The sequence below is a fragment of the Cornus florida genome, unplaced genomic scaffold (assembly GCF_030987335.1).
Source record: "Cornus florida cultivar Cherokee Brave unplaced genomic scaffold, ASM3098733v1 CherokeeBrave_3.0.0_Hap2_Chr01, whole genome shotgun sequence".
Lineage (NCBI taxonomy): Eukaryota > Viridiplantae > Streptophyta > Magnoliopsida > Cornales > Cornaceae > Cornus > Cornus florida.
Genome location: NW_026775571.1, coordinates 107,311,204 through 107,329,148, shown reverse-complemented (window position 1 = coordinate 107,329,148; position 17,945 = coordinate 107,311,204).

Genomic DNA, 17,945 nt, shown 5'->3' with positions numbered 1-17,945 from the left:
ACAGCTTGGAAAGGCAGTGAGGTAAAGAATTGTGTGCCTTATTGGGTATAATTGCAGAGGTTGAAGAGAATGAAGGCTTGCATGAGTGGGATGAGGCAATGGTGGGTGTTTGTGCGTATGATGTCATTTGCTGGGTGTGAGATGTAGAGGAGTAGTTTTGTCTTTTAGAATTATATATTTTTTTGTATTAAATTATATTAAAAAAATTAAGGGTAAAAGAGTCAATTCACATATGTCAGAGTCTAAAAAGCAAATTGGGGTGTAAGTGAAATTTAAAAACCAAATCTTCATCTAGGTGAAATATAACCTAAACTCAGGGGGTCTGAGTGAAATTAACCCTATAATTAATCCACCGAATAGAATTATACTAGAAAACTTGTGGAGACGAGGGAATCACAACAAAAGTCAATTTTTTGATAATTATGCCATGACACACACACACACATATGCATGAATGCATGGAAGAAATATATATATACATTTAAATTAGATGAGCTATTTCGGAGGGATTGAGGTGGAAGGAATCCTTCTAAACTGATGTTTATGGGTGGAATAAAAGAAATGAGGGGATCGAGAAAAGCAAACGACCATTACCTACAAGGAAAGAAGCTGGGAAGAGTTGGCCTGCAAACAAGGGAATTCTCCAATATTTGTTCATTTATTGGAATTGGACTACTAATATCTACATTAATAGATTCTTTTGATTGAGTCACTATTTTATCTTGCATTCTAAAATGTGAAGTAATTTAATAAATTCTTTATTTTTTACATAGTATTCATTATTTTAAATAACTGTACATACAACTTGAATGAGCACAATAATAATCACAAATTTACATAATATATAGCAAGAAGAATTCTATAAAAAAACAAAGAAGAAAAGATATATACTAAAAGTATGCATTATATATAATTTCAATTTATAACAAATTTATTTTATAGTTATTGCACTCATAATTAAAAAATAGTGGTGCTACAGCGCCCTCGTAAAATCACTCGCGAGCTCCTTTTTTTCAGCCACACAATCAAATGCATTTTAGAAATGTGTGAAAATAGGGACTCCTGAGAGAAATGACGTTTAAGGGTTTCTCTATCTAGAACCCACCGTTTCTCTATCCTCACCGGTCACCATCCCACCACCCTCTCCCTTCACCTCCAAAATACCTCCACCTCCTCAACCCTCAAAACCCACACAAATTTCTATTTACAATCTCAAGCTCTCCACTGTGAGCAATCTCTAATAGGCAACAACCCACCAATTGATTTTAAGTTCTAATCTAAACCATTTAACTCACACAAACTCAAACCGACAAACTCAACTATATTCGCTATTAATCTTAAAAACTTTTGAAATTACCCATCGAAGATCCAACCTAAGTAACAAATAAAAATATTTTAATTAATTCGATGAAACAAAGAGTCTGTTAGATGGTTTGAATTGGAGTAATATATCACATCCATTTGATCAATCCTTCCACTATATTTCATTCAACACAACCATTTTAGAGGAAAAAAAAAAAAAAAAAATGTACCCAGTTTATACACTACTCCATCCCCATTTGAGTATCAATGGCACGATTTATCGTGTTTTCAATAACTACGTATCAAAAACCCAAAACAGAGACCACACATATTTATCAATGAATTGTTGTAAAAAATTGGCAGAAAAAAGATAATTTGACATTATTGTATGGTGTTTCAGATTGTTCAGCGTTAAAGTGGCATCCTTTTCTCTCTGTGTGTTTGCATGAATAAAGGATGGTGGGTTGGGGTTTGGTTGTTATGTCGGTGGTGCAGATATAAGATATAAGAGACGTGTTGCAATCCTATTGGTTGTTAGATTTTGTTTGCTACGCCAATAAGTGAAATTCAGATTATTTGGAAATTGCGTCGTTTAATAAGAAAGGCAGCTTCGTCATTTTTTTCTTCGGTGACTTGAGTGGGCAAATTGTAACAAATTGAAAATTCAAAGGAGTTTCTTATAATTTCGGGAGTTAGTTGCAAAATCCCCATAATTTAGGGGGGTTTTTTGCACTTAACCCTAAGAACAATGCTTGCTATGAGAAAAAACTGGTGGTGCAATAAAATATCAGTAAGTGTTAAAAACAATTTTAAAAATAATAATTATTATAGGGAATAGAAATTTATCTCTCCCTCTTTCTCTCTCACGTAGCAATATATATTATTTCTGTATTTTGAATCTCAAATCAAATAATATTTTTCACTTTAGTGAATCGGACCATGTGAGTCATGAGTTGAATTGATTAATGTTCGCATCTTCATCTCATCATAAGTAATTCACCATTCCACCGCTAATAGCCTTCGAGTTCGTACTCCTCTACATCGATGTCGTCCTTTACGGACAGTGGTGGTGGTGGACTAATGTATCGCTCATGTTCATCTTCGTTGGTGTCGTTTTACGGCTCCGGCAATGGATTCAACTCCAATCCATGACACTGAGTTGGAATTTGGAACAATACCATGGAGCTCGTACGCCGGTGGCTTTTAGGAGGAGCCGATTGAATCGCTTATAGATACTTCTTGAAGTTTTTATTGCCTGTAATCATCATCATCTTCTTCTTCTTCTCCTCCCTTTTTTTTTATTTTTTTATTTATTTTTTAACTTCAACATATGTTGGTATTTTATTAGGCCACCTCATCATAAGAAGGCTTCTTATGCGGCCTAAGACAAGCATTATTCTTAAAATAATATATATATATATATATATATATATATATATATATATATATATATATATACTATTATTAAAAGTAATTTCAAATCATCACTGAAATTAAATAAATAATAAAATAAGTTATCAATTAAAATTACCGATTATACTTAGAATTTTTCAAGACTAAAACAACTAAAACAAGTTATCAATTAAAATAAAATATGTAATTATTTAACTATACTTATATATTTATGTATAATATTTATACTATTATTAAAAGTAGAAGAGGTTTCAAGAAGTTAAATATTCTTGATTAATTCAATTTCATAAGTTCATCAATGAACACGTTTCAAAATCCTAAAGGTCCGGCCTTTAAAGAAAATGGCGGTTTAATTCAAATTTGAATTGATTTTCATATAAAAGGAAATAAATTCCTTATTTATGGAAAAATCGCACAATTATTGAGAATTTTTCAAATTAAACTACTCACTCTTTGGCCTATAAATACAAGAACAGACAGAGAGAGACAAACAAAATATCAAAGCTCTGCCAGGTGCCACTACGCCCTTCTTCATCAAAGGCCTTCAGTACTGGTCCTTGTTTGAAGATCTATTTGAGCCTTCTTCGATTTTGAAGATTCAAGATCAAGCTTCCGAAGCCTTAGTACTGATTTTTTAAAGAGATTTAATCAGAGGAAAATTTTAGATTGTAATAGAATCGTCAACAAAAAATTATACTCATTTTTTTAATATTTAATAAAATTATTATTTGTTGCATTTATTTTCGTATCAGAATTTCTGTATACAAAATTTGTGTACAAGGCCTACTTGAATTCTCAATCTTCTTGATCGGTCAAGTTTCCACTGTCAATCAAAGACAACTTCTTGTTCATGAGATAAAGCAGTTGTTTGTAGCCTTAAAAATTATCCCCCAACAACTCTAATTTTCCTCATTTTTTTTTTTTTTTTTTTTTTTTTTTTTTTTTTTTTTTTTGGGTAATTAGCAACTCTATTTTTGTTGCTAGTCGGACTAAAATTTATCCCGACTTGACTCAATCCTTTGTTTTTTTTTTTGGGGTAATTAACAACTCTATTTTTGTCGCTACTCAGACTAAAATTTATCCCTGACAACTCTATTTTTGTCGCTACTCAGACTAAAATTTATCCCTAATAACTCTATTTTTGTAGCTACTTGACTCAATCTGTTGGGGTCTTTGCTTTACTCTCTTTTGATATTGCTTTTCCGTACATGGTGGCAGGGACAGGGGGACAATTTACCACCTGAAATATGTTTTTTTACATACCATACTCATAAAATATTGCAAATACCCTTCAAATCATTACAAAATTTCAATTTTATCCCACGTACCTAAAGTTCTGGGTTCAGGTATCCGCCTCTATTTTTTTTTGTAGCTACTTGACTCAATCTGTAGTTTTGCTTCTCTTACATGTGGGTTTATGCCCCACTTAATCATTTACCTAGCTTTTTATAATACATAGGTTAAGTACACACAAAAAATAATAAAAAATAAATTTATTATTAATTTATGTTAATATTAATGAAAATTAACAAGTCGGTGCATTTAGATTTGGAACTTCGAATGCAATTTCAACTTGAGACAATTTAAGTGAAAATATGTATAACTTCAAAAATGTGTTCAGAATCTTCAAATAAGTTTGAAATTGCGCGCAACATTGCAACCGTGTTCCTCAAATGAATATAATGTGCTATTTATTCACATGCCCAAGTTCATCCAATCAAACATTGTCTATAATAATAATAATGTGGACATGTGGTGGGACCGACATATCCAATGAAAACAAAGATTAACCAAAGAGTATGTAAAATGCGGTGTAATTGTTGTACAAGTGGGCTCTACTCATTAATTGTTTGGACATGTGGTGGGACCGACATATCAAATGAAGACAAAGGGTAACCAAAGGGAGTGTAAAATGCGGTGTAATTGGTATAGATGTGGGCTCTACTCATTAATTGTTTAGTAGGATAATTACACTTATCTCCCAAAAATTAGGAGTAGTTACAAATAGTACTCTTTACGTTTAAAAAATTATAACCTCTTTCTTTAAGATTTGTTCCGTTGTAATACTTAGTCTCTTCCGGTGAAGGTCAACACAAGTCAAAAGTAATTTTTAATGATGTCAGTAAATTTTTAGCATAAAATATCATATTTGCCTTTACTATAATTGTAAAGATCATCCTCACCCTTCCTTTTGAATTGCAAATTACCAAATACCTTAAAGGTAGTCACTTTAATTTTTGTATGTACACATTTTCTCTCTCTAGACAAGCGCAACTTCTCTCTCCATATATATATAGGAAAAAAAAATCTCTCCATATATAATACATATATATATATATATATACACACACTGATTCGCGGTAGGAAAACAAAAATCTCTCCATATATATAATATATATATATATATACTGATTCCTGGTAGGAAAAAAAAAATCTCTCCATATATAATACACACGCACACATATATACACACACACTGATTCGCGGTATATTGGTTCCAAATCGGCGACTTCACTTTCTTCTCCACGACTCTTAAGCAATCCACCATAGATGACATCTTTGGCCTCTTCTCCACTGCCGATCTTACACACCTGGCATGAAATTCACCACAATCAATCTCCTCTCATTCGAATCAACACCAAAGCCTAACAAATTGACTAGCCTAGGGTTTCGATTCTCTATAGAATCTCGATCTCGTTTTATCCAGGACTGTTGATTGTGTCCAAGGTTGTGGTCCTCTGGACGGCGGCGATGAGGTTGCCGTCGTCGAGGACGGCTTTGAAAACAGAGCCGTGACTGCCTTGCCGAGAAAACTATGGAAGGAGGAGCCATTAGCGGCTGATTGGAGATTGAGTTGGGAGAGCTCTCCTTTTGGTGGTGGTGCTACGGCGGGGCGAATTATGGTGGGTGAGTAAAGATTGATATGGATAGAGAGAGAAGAGAGAGATAAGGGATGGTAGGGAAAGAGTGTGGGTAATTTTGTAATTTTATATTTTGTTAATTTTATATTTTATAAAATAAGGGTATATTAGTCATTTAACAAGGATTTTATCGGAATTCAACTCCGGTCACATTCGAGGGAGGTTTTTGTAATTTTTGAAACGTTAAAGATGCTATCTGTAATTACTCCTAACCTCAGGGGAGGTAAGTGTAATTATTCCATTGTTTGGTTTCAAAATTTTATGTATGCAATGATTGTACATGTGAATGCAATAATAAAATAAAATAAAAACAAGAGTATTTGTCAGGAGATTGTAGGTTGTGCCGGAGGTCATGAACGTGTAGTGCGTAATGCATAATGAAATGAAAATAAATTCTCTGTCCTTGTAATCCACTCTTTATATTTATACTTTCTTTAGATTTGTATAGCAAAAATTGTGTTCGAGAAAAAAGAATTGAGAAGTTAAGGATTGGTTTGGTAACTACAATTATTTTATACTTTTACTTTGATTCAAAGTAGGAGGAATGTTTCTGCTTTAGAGTGTGTTTAACATTATTTCGAAACTTATTTGGTATCGTAAATTTGTTACAAGATTTTTGAAAGCAAAATTGTGAAAGCATGTTTAGTGAAAAGTGTCTTGTATACGGATAGCGACCTTATTGAATGTCTACGAAGCTCCGCTCCCCTCGTCTTGTTTGCTTCGTTCTGTTTATGTTGATAGGAAGATTGGAATGCCCATTTTAGTCTTGAGGTTGTCTTGCTCTCGCTTCCTCATCTGCGCTCATCAAGCCAACTTTTCTCTTTGGGAGGTGAAACAGCGGTTGTTATTCTACTCTAGTCAATTTAGAAACACCAGCCAGAATTTAGAAAGAAGTCAGAATGGGAAGAGGAAAAGGAAATCCTACGGGTTGGACGCAGCAGAGATGTGACTACAACTTTCTTTTTGTCTCGCCCCTATCTCGAAAAGTGACACCTGAGATTCCATAACGAGTAGATACTTCCGCAGGAGCATAATCGATTTTCTGGTGAAATACATTACGAGATGTTTTTCCGCAAGTTTGAAAAATTGAATATCTAGTTTAAAATATTAATTTAGAAAGACACAAAAAAAAAAAAAAAAAAAAAAAATTAATATTGTTTCGCTACAACGCGGGAAGTAAACAAAAGTATTATTTTGATGCTTCTGATTTTGGCCTCAATTTTGAAAGCTTTTCGATATTATTCAAATATTACCAAACGTGTTTTGTATTTTTACTTTATTACAATATACTAACAAAAATAAAAAATACAAAGCAAAAGCATTAACTAAATATGCCCTAAATACAGAGGAATAATTGAGTAGCATGTGTCAGGGCACATGTAATCAATCCACCGAATAGAATTATACTAGAAGACTTGTGGAGACGAGGGAATCACAACAAAAGTCAATTTTTTTGATAATTATGCCATGACACACACACACATATATATATATGCATGAATGCATGGAAGAGATATATATACACATTTAAATTAGATGAGCTATTTGGGAGGGATTGAGTTGGAAGGAATCATTCTAATTTGGTATTGAAGGGTGGAAGAAAAGAAATGAGGGGATGGAGAAAAACAAACGACCATTACCTACAAGGGAAGAAGCTGGGAAGAGTACTTAGTGTGCAAACAAGGGAATTCTCCTATATTTGTTCTTTCACTGGAATTGTACTACTAATATCTGCGAGTCGTACGCAACGGAATGTAAACTGGAAAGTTTTAGGTTTTGAATAACCGATCTGTGTTCTTAACTACTTTACTTATTTTATATTTTAGCAGTTAAACAGTTAATCACATGCAGATAAAATAAAGCAAAGTATAAAGTTAGAGATGACACCAGGATTTTAGTGAGGAAACCCCAGTTGATAAAATACGTCAACTGTTATAGGAAAAACCTCGTGGACTTGTGCAGTCCAAAGTAAACCAATCCACTATGCTTGGAACAAAGTATACTGAAATTTGACTCTGGCTCACACCCTATCGTTCTACACCACACCAACCGCTGACGATCCTTTGGTTTTGCGACTCTCCGTCCAACAGAAACTTGATCTCAGGCTTACACTTGATATTTGTAGAAGAGTAGCAGGTAGATTAGACAGCACTCCGCGAATGCTCCAACCCTTCCAAAGTGTGACTGAGTTTACTTCTGTTCTTCAATTGTCTGAATGATGTAGAAGAAGATCTGCTTTGTCTGATCGATGTTAATACAACTGTATGATCACGATCAGGATTCAAACACCACAACTCTAGACTCACTAGATGAATATATGTGGGTTCTAGGAAGACAACAGAAAAATCAATTTTGATTTTCTAAGAGAAATAAACTTCCTAAGGCTTTGAATAATATCTGAATTATAATGTAAAAGCTGTGAATAAACCAATGTATATGACATGGTTTATATAGATTATAGAATGACCTAATCCCTCTGAAAATAAGGTAAATTTCGTGCATAGGATTTGGTACAATTCTAGACCAACTGGGAAATTAATTAGAAAAAGGAAACTAAAGTTGTATTGCAAATAGGTGGTCTTGAACCGGTTCAAGGAAAGCTGAACCGGTTCAAGTTTGGCAATGTATCAAACCTAAACATCTTGAACCGGTTCAAGGAAGCTGAACTGGTTCAAGGTTGGCAGACTCAAACTTGAACACCTTGAACCGGTTCAAGGAAGCTGAACCGGTTCAAGGTTGGCATACTCGGATTTCGAATTCCTTCTGCATTGGTTCATTCTACGGAAATTGTATACTAACATGGAAAGTGTAGAATGCCCAACCTTGTTCATATTCTTTCCTAATGTAGTGTCCTTACCCTTTTCATTACAAACTCTTCAAGTAAAGTAAGTTCGAACTCCTTCCCAGTTGTGGAATCCCTGTTGAACTTGATGACTTGTAGAACAAGTAATTTAAATTACAATTCAACTTGGACTTGTTATGTCTACGATAATTGCCAAAAAATAAATAATATCTCACAATCTCCCCCTTTGGCAATTTCATGACAAAACCCTAAAAACAATATTTGCAATCTACCCAAAACAGAAAAGTAAATTACATGATTTGCTTAAAGATAATAGGAACACTGTTCTTCTTGGATTCAAAACTTGACCTGTTTCCTTCACACTATCAAGCAACAACTACCAATGAAGTTTAATAAATAAAAATTTAAAAACTCTCCCTGAAGTAAATATCCAATTATTTCTTCCCCTCATTTTAGATATTGACAGGTGGACTCCCCCTTTTTGTAACAAATTGACAAAGCAGTGAAAGCACAATTCAGATAAGCATAATAAAGTCTAAGAAAACATATTCTCAGAATATCCAAAACCATAGACAAGTGGTGCAATAATTAAACAAAACATAATGTCAGGATGCATGATAAATAATCAAATAAAAGCAGCACCATGTCTCCTTAACTACTCAGAGGTAAGAAACATTATCTCTAGTCTTAATTACTTTCTTCTGCATCCTCTTCGCCACTCTCTTCTGCATCCTCATCCTCCGCATCCTCATCTGTATACTCAGCCTCATCTTCATCATCTCCCTCATCTTCAGCTTGCAAAGACAGATCTGGAGGCACAGGCCTGTAGACATCCTCATCTGGAACCCCAGATGGCTGTCCTCTCAACTGAGCGACCTGTAATTTGAAATCTCGGATCTCAACCATCATTTTCTCAAATAATGAATTCTGATGCTGAAGTAGATGGGAATACATGAGGTTGGCATCAGTTTTCATGAAAATTCCTTTCGGAGAAAATAGCTGAGAAATATTGGAAACTTGTGATGGCCCCTCATCAATAGATCTCCTTGCCTTTCTAGCATTCTCCCTAGAAGTCTTTGATTTGTTCAAAGCTCGAGGATCCAATTCAGTCATGATAGGCTTATGATTAGCCCTTGGAGGAATTGGCACATTCTTCTTTTTCAGAATTTTCATGATAATCATCGGAAAGGGAGAAGAGTACTTGCGCGAGTTTTTCTTGTAATGAGCTATCATAAGCTGCACAATAGACTTTCCAAGCATAATATACTCATTATTAGTAAGAAAATAAAGCACTTCTGCGCGCTCAAAAGAGAGTTCATCCTTCTTCCCAAAGTAGCCTAGATTTGCCATAACAAACAGATTGAAGAAAACAGCTTCATCTGTCAGAAATCGAGCTGGAATACTATCTCGGTTCAGTGAAGAGTTCGGCATACATATCTTTGGAACAATTCGGGAAAAATCAGGACCCGAGACTGCCAAAGGCAGAGTATGTCCACTAAAAAGACGACTGTCCTCAAACCAAGGATAGTTTCAATATCCTCATTTTCAACAGTATGATCAACTCCAAACAGAGAGACAATGAACTAAGTGTCATGAACTTCACGAATATTAGCATAGAAATAGCTAATCATATCCGGACAATAATTACCTTTGCTAAGCTTAGTGAAGTAAAGCCAATTGTTAGATTTGATGTAATTCACTAGCTTGTATCCTGCGGTGTCTTGAAGTTTCTGAAGATTCACATTCCTTTCTGTCTTTATTGGACCATCCTTGTAAACAGAGTTATACACTTTCCAAGCCTTTTCATTATAAAAATATGATGCTGTAAATTCAATCCTTCCAGTGCTAGAAACTGAAGGATATCGAATAGAAGCCATGCTTGGAGCTTGAGAACCGCCTTGAGGTTCTTGAATGGTGATGCCAGATCTAGACCTCTTTGGTGGTCCAGATGACTCAATTCCTTTTCCTTTAGCTTCTCTAGACAATTTAGGAGGCATGTTCTTTAGAAAATTTCTCACTTTGAAGCTTGTAACTCTTTTAGGAATTTTATCAAACACTTGGTGTTTAACCCCAAAAGTGTTTATAGAAAACCTTGTTTTGATCTTCAAATCACCCTAAAATTAATCAACACAATGCAAATATACTTTCCCCAAGTATAATCAGGCTTCAATCTCTTCAATCAACTCAAAAGATTAACCAATTCTCTAAGTTTTAAACCAAAACTCCACAAACTTCATTAAACTCATTTTTGAATTTTCAACTTTCACACAACTTCTTCAATCTTTGTTATCAATCTCAAAGTATCATGTACTAATCAATGTTATAGCATGGAATGATGACAAAGATGTAATATATATGATGTATATATATGTGTATGTATGAAGGAGTGAGAGAGTGCAAGAGAGATGAAGTGATGTAGCAAACAAAAGAGGCCAGAAGCTTGTTTAAAAAAACCAAATCCTGTGCTCTTGAACCAGTTCAGCCCTCTTGAACCAGTTCAAAAAGGGCAGTGCACTATGGTGCACAAGACTTGAACCGGTTCCACAATTTCGAACCGGTTCAAGATGGACAGTCACTTGATCGTGGCCAAATGACATGCTTGAACCAGTTCATCCCTTATTGAACCGGTTCAAGACCTCCAGTCCTGAAACTATAGTATATTTATGAAAAACTTTTTCAATTCCAGAAACTTTTAACACATTGGTGATAACTAGAAACAAAAACAAACTAAAAACTTAAAAACCAAAATCTTTTTGAATTTTTCAAATTTTTTCAATTTTTTTTCTTGTTTTTTTTTTTTTTTTTTTTTTTATTTTTTATAAATCAAAAAATAAAATCACCAATCATTAAAATCATCCAGTTAACACACGATTCAAAACCCTTTCAGAGAATTTTCAGATTATTTCAGAGAACAAATGTTTGACTCCACAGACTTTTCAAATAATTTCAAATCTCAGAAAGTAATCACAACATGAAATCAAACTTGCAAAATTTACTGAAAAGTTTAGAAATTAATCTAGTAAGTCCATGTGTGTGTGTGAAATCCAATCTAATCTTCAGTTAAATTTCAACAAATCATTGTCTAAACCTTTTTGATCAAAAAACATCAAGATAAAAATTGTTTTGAGCAATTTTTTTTTTTTAAGCAAGGCGGCTTTCACTCTAAAGAGTAGTCAGTAATTTCCCAACTCAACTTATCTCCACTTTTCGCTTCAATTCACAGTTTAATGGGAGTTTTCGATCAAATCTCAATAGGTAGCCTTTTCCTTAGCAATTTATTCAGCATTTTTTTTCCTTCTTTTTCTTTCAAGCTGAATATATTTTTTTCAATCTTTTTATTTTTGTTTTTAGCTCCTATTTTTTTTTTTTTTTAAACAATAACCTTTATAACTTTTGTGAACAATAAACCCTAGTCAACAGATCAAAAGATTTTCAACCAAATTTGTCAAAGATGGACTAGTGCACAAAAGTTTATGAACTTAAGAGATTCAAATCTAAAAATCCCCTAAACAATACAAATCATCTTTCACTGTATAAATTACAAACCAAGAATCTATTTTATTCAAATTATCATGTGTCTCTATTTGCATTCAAAGATAGATCATAAATTCTTTAAAAGAACTTTCACATGTATACAAAGAAGATCATGATCAGAAAATCAAACCCTAACCAAACCCTAACAAATGATCCAATGGCAACAAAAATTTTGTTTTAAACACATGCCATGATCATTGAATTTTGTAGAACTCAGTTTGAGGGTAAAGTTCTCTTGGAAACTTGTTCCAAGGACTCAACAGGCACATAATAGATCAAATCAGACTTTTTGATCCACACAGTTCTCACTCTCACTTCCTGAAATTCTTTTTTTCTCTTTACCTCTTTCTTAGGCAAAATTTCAGTTCTAAAAACCTTAGGTGACAATTTCTTTTTCTCTTTAAAACGCACCTTGTTCTTAGCATGAAAATTTTGAGACTTAATTTTAGAAAAATCTTTCTTTTTCCTATGAAGGCATGTGTTATACTTATGTCCATTTTTCCCACAAAAAGTGCAATACAACAATTAAGGCACATAAGACATAGCAGAATGTGATGCATCAGCCAAACATGGTTTAGGCATAATAACAGGTTTAACAAACATTGTTTTACCTTGATTACTAGGAGAACCTTTAACAAATCCTAACCCTGTTTTATCATTTACATCCTTACCCATGTTGATTATCTTATTCAAACTGTTTTGATTTATATTGAACCCTTTCAATTTATCTCTTTCAGATTTCAACTCAATTTCAAGATAATCATTTTTCAAAGTAAGACATTCCTTTAATGAGTTAGCAACACTTACCTTATTCTCAAGAATGATGATCTGTTTCTCAAGCTCAGTGATGACTGACTCTCTTTCAACAGCATTCTATTTGCCTTCAGCAATCTGTTTCTTTAGATCTTCATTCTCTCTTTTTGCTTGGATAAGCTCCTTTGCTAGCTTATTGATTGCCTGTTTGGTCTCAATAGTTTCTTTGACCATCTTCTTCAATCTTTCATCGTCCTTTTCAACCTGTTCATCATGAACTTTAGTTTCTTCGTTATCTGAACTGTCAGAGTCAGATAAATGAACGACACGAGGACCTCTATCAAGAAAAGCGACATAAGAAAAATCATTAGAATCATCTTGAGGAGAATCACTATCACTTAAAGTAGAATTTTCAACCATAGAAACTTTCATTACTTTTCCTTTATTCCTATCCTTTTGTTCTTTCCTAGGACTAGGACAAACATTGGCTGCATGACCTTTGCCACCACAATTCTAGCAAGTAAATTCTGTTTCTTTTGATTCTTCTACTTTTTTTTTCATTAAATCTAAACTTTGATGTTGTGTCAAAATTTTGAGGATTAGCCTTGTTGCTATTCCTTCTCCTTTGTTGCCTTTGTAAAATCTGACTGAATTGCCTTGACAAGAATGCAATGTCATCATCAAGTCATCATTCACAGAATTCTCAACCTGTATAGATTTTAAAGCAAGATTTTTCTCCTTCTGATTTAATTCAAAATTCTACATCTCAAAAGTTTTTAGTGAACCTACCATCTCATTAACTTGACAAGTAGTCAAATCCCAATGTTCAGAGATGATTTCAACCCTAATCTGGAATCTTTTAGGTAAAGACCTTAAGATTTTTTCACAGATTTTTTATCACTAACTTTTTTTCCCCTAAATGACGCAATTCAAAAATTATATCAAGAAGACTAGAATAAAAATCAGAAAAGGATTCATCTTCTTTCATTCGATATTGCCAAATTTATGAGAGAGCAACTGAATTTTGGACAACTTCATTTTTGAAGTTCCTTCATGAGTAACCTGTAAAATATCCCAAGCTTCTTTAGTAATTTTACAATCAGAAATTCTAGCATATTCAAATAGAACAACAGAATTAATAATTGAATATAAAGCTTTGCCATTAGCATCATTACGCTCAGTTTCAATAGCAGTAAAAACAAAAGTATTTTTTAACTCTTTGACTATTTTACCATCCATAGTTATATCTATTGTTGGAGGTGTATAGCCAGACTCAACTATTGCCCAAGTTTTACCACCAGAATTTTGCAAATAGGCTCTCATCTTTGATTTCCAAAAATTGTAATTATCTCCTTCAAATAAAGGACCACGTTGATTAGAACCACCTTCTTTTAACGCATAAGACATGATGTTGAAAACAATTTTTGAAAAACACAACAAAACTAAACTTTTCAATAAGGATCAACTTAGTGTATAGAGATCTGCTCTGATACCAAATTGTGAGTCGTACGCAGCGGAATGTAAACTGAAAAGTTTTAGGTTTTGTATAACCGATCTGTGTTCTTAACTACTTTACTTATTTTATATTTTAGCAATTAAACAGTTAATCACATGCAGATAAAATAAAGCAAAGTATAAAGTTAGAGATGACACCGGGATTTTAGCGAGGAAACTCCAGTTGATAAAATACGTCAACTGTTATGGGAAAAACCTCGTGGACTTGTGCAGTCCAAAGTAAACCAATCCACTATGCTTGGAACAAAGTACACTGAACTTTGACTTTAGCTCACACTCTATCGTTCTACACCACACCAACCGCTGACGATCCTCTGGCTTTGCGACTCTCCATCCAACAGCAACTTGATCTCAGGCTTACACTTGATATTTGTAGAAGAATAGCAGGTAGATCAAACAGCACTCCGCGAATGCTCCAACCCTTCTAAAGTGTGACTGAGTTTACATCTGTTCTTCAATTGTCTAAATGATGTAGAAGAAGATCTGTTTTGTCTGATCGATGTTAATACAACTGTATGATCACGATTAGGATTCAAACACCACAACTCTAGACTCACTAGGTGAATATATGTGGGTTCTAGGAAGACAACAGAAAAATCAATTTTGATTTTCTGAGAGAAATAAACTTCCTAAGGCTTTGAATAATATCTGAATTATAATGTAAAAGCTGTGAATAAACCAATGTATATGACATGGTTTATATAGATTATAGAATGACCTAATCCCTTTGAAAATAAGGTAAATTTCGTGCATAGGATTTGGTACAATTCTAGACCAACTGGGAAATTAATTAGAAAAAGGAAACTAAAGTTGTATTGCAAACAGGAGGTCTTAAACCGGTTCAAGGAAAGCTGAACCGGTTCAAGTTTGGTAGTGTGTCAAACTTGAATATCTTGAACCGGTTCAAGGAAGCTGAACCGATTCAAGGTTGATAGACTCAAACTTGAACATCTTGAACCGATTCAAGGAAGCTAAACCGGTTCAAGGTTGGCAGACTCGGATTTCGAATTCCTTCTGCCTTGGTTCATTCTACAGAAGTTGTATACTAACATGGAAAGTGTAGAATGCCCAACCTTATTCATATTCCTTCCTAATGTAATGTCCTTACCCTTTTCATCACAAACTCTTCATGTAAGATAAGTTTGAACTCCTCCACCTCTGTTGAACTTGATGACTTGTAGAACAAGTAATTTAAATTACAACTTAACTTGGACTTATTATGTCTACGATAATTGCCAAAAAATAAATAATATCTCACAATATCTACATCAATAGATTTTTTGATTGGGTCACTATTTTATCTTGCATTATGAAATGTCAATAAAGTAATTTAATAAATTCCTTATTTTTTTACATAATATTTATTATTTTAAATAATTGCATATACAACTTGAATGAGCACAATAGTAATCACAAGTTTACATAATATTTAGCAAGAAGAATTCTGTAAATTGCTCAAAAAAAAAAAAAAAAAAAATGATATATACTAAAAGTTTGCATTATATATACTTTCAATTTATCACAAATTTATTTTATAGTTATTGCACCCATAATTAAAAAACAGTGGTGCTACCAAGAGAGGCCATCGTAAAATCACTCGCGAGCTCCTTTTTTTCAGTCACACGATCAAATGCATTTCAGAAATGTGTGAAAATAGGGACTCCTAAGAGAAACGACGGTTAAGGATTTCTCTATCTAGAACCCACCGTTTCTCTATCCTCACCAGTCACCATCCCACCACCCCCTCTCCCTTCACCTCCAAAATACCTCCACCTCCTCAACCCTCAAAACCCACACAAATTTCTATTTACAATCTCAAGCTCTCCACTGTGTGCAATCTCTAATAGGCAACAACCCACCAATTGATTTTAAGTTCTAATCTAAACCATTTAACTCACACAAACTCAAACCGACAAACTCAACTATATTCGCGATTAATCTTAAAAACTTCTGAAATTACCCATCGAAGATCCAACCTAAGTAACAAACAAAAATATTTCAATTAATTCAATGAAAGAAAGAGTCTGTTAGATGGCTTGAATTGGAGTAATATATCACATCCATTTGATCAATCCTTCCACTATATTTCATTCAACACAACTATTTTAGAGAAAAAAAAATGTACCCACTTTATACACTACTCCATCTCAGTTTGAGTATCAATGGCACGATTTATCGTGTTTTCAATAACTACGTATCAAAAACCCAAAACAGAGACCACACATATTTATCAATGAATTGTTGTAAAAAATTGGCAGGAAAAACATAATTTGACATTATTGTAGAAGAAAAATCACGCAGATATCTCCATGAAAGAGTGAGTCGTGCAATCACAGTTGTCCCTGTCATTTTCCCCTTATGCATGTTCTCAAGTATATCAAATACTTCTATGTCAGCAATAAAAGATAAGCACGTATTGCAATAAACAAAACCTAGTTATTTGGTGTGATGTAGATGTGACAAGGGTGAGAGAGAAAATGGAGAGAGGAGGGAGGGAGATTGAGTTGCATAGACATTGACTTGTGCTTTGAGAAATACTCATCCTAAACAGAGCTCAATATAATGCTTCCATGTGATCTGTTGAAAAAAAGACAAATCGTACCCCAACCTCAAAAATGGGAAACCCCAACATTTTAGATAACAACTTCTTCACATATTTGTTGCTTAAAATTTCAAATTCAAAAAAATAAAAAAATAAAAAAATAAAAAAATAAAACATTTCTTCACATATTTATCAAGCTTATAACAAATAAAAACATAGTAAGCAATTAGCTAGTAATGTGATAGCATGTCAAGAGTTCAACCATGATACATAGCAATCCAACTGCATTTCAATTTACTGCGGCATGTCCTAACTCCTAAGCGATACTATATCAAACATAACAAGAAAATAATTGCCCTTACTAAAGCAGGGATTGACAAGATTGTAGGCGTGGAAGAAAAGTCATGTGGTTTTTCTGAAGAGCCCATCATTATCATTGATGCTAGAGGTCTATATATATGAACGTGTAGTGCATAATGTATAATGAAATGAAAATAAATTATCTCTATCTTTGTAATCCACTCTTTGTATCTATACTTTCTTTAGATTTTATAACAGTAATTGTGTTTGAGAAAAAAGAATTGAAAAGCTAAATGGACTGAGGAATAATTGAGTAGCATGTGTCGGGGCAGATATAATCAAGCCACCGAATAGAAGACTTGTCGAAGACTTGTAGAAAGGTTACCAGATGCCTGTCGAGGGCTGTGCAACTCATACGAAGGTTACCGGATGAGGTGTATGTAAAAAATATATATAATATATATATACATATATATACTATTATTAAAAGTAATTTTAATTCAACGCTAAAATAAATAATAAAATAAGTTATCAATTAAAATTACAAATTATATTCAGAATTTTTGAAGAGTAAAATAACTAGAATAACTTACCAATTAAAATAAAATATGTAATTATTTAACTATACTTATATATCTATGTATACCATCTATGCTATTTTTAAAAGTAGAAGAAGTGTCAAGGTATTTCAAATCATATTTATAAATAAAAATAAAATAATAAGATAAGTTATCAATTAAAATAATAGTCCTATTATACCAAAATTCTTCAGGTTTACTCTAAACATGATTCCTCATTCCTCCTATATATATTGAGTAAACCTGTGCACACAAGACTTGTGTGGTTGCAAAGTTGGGGGCCG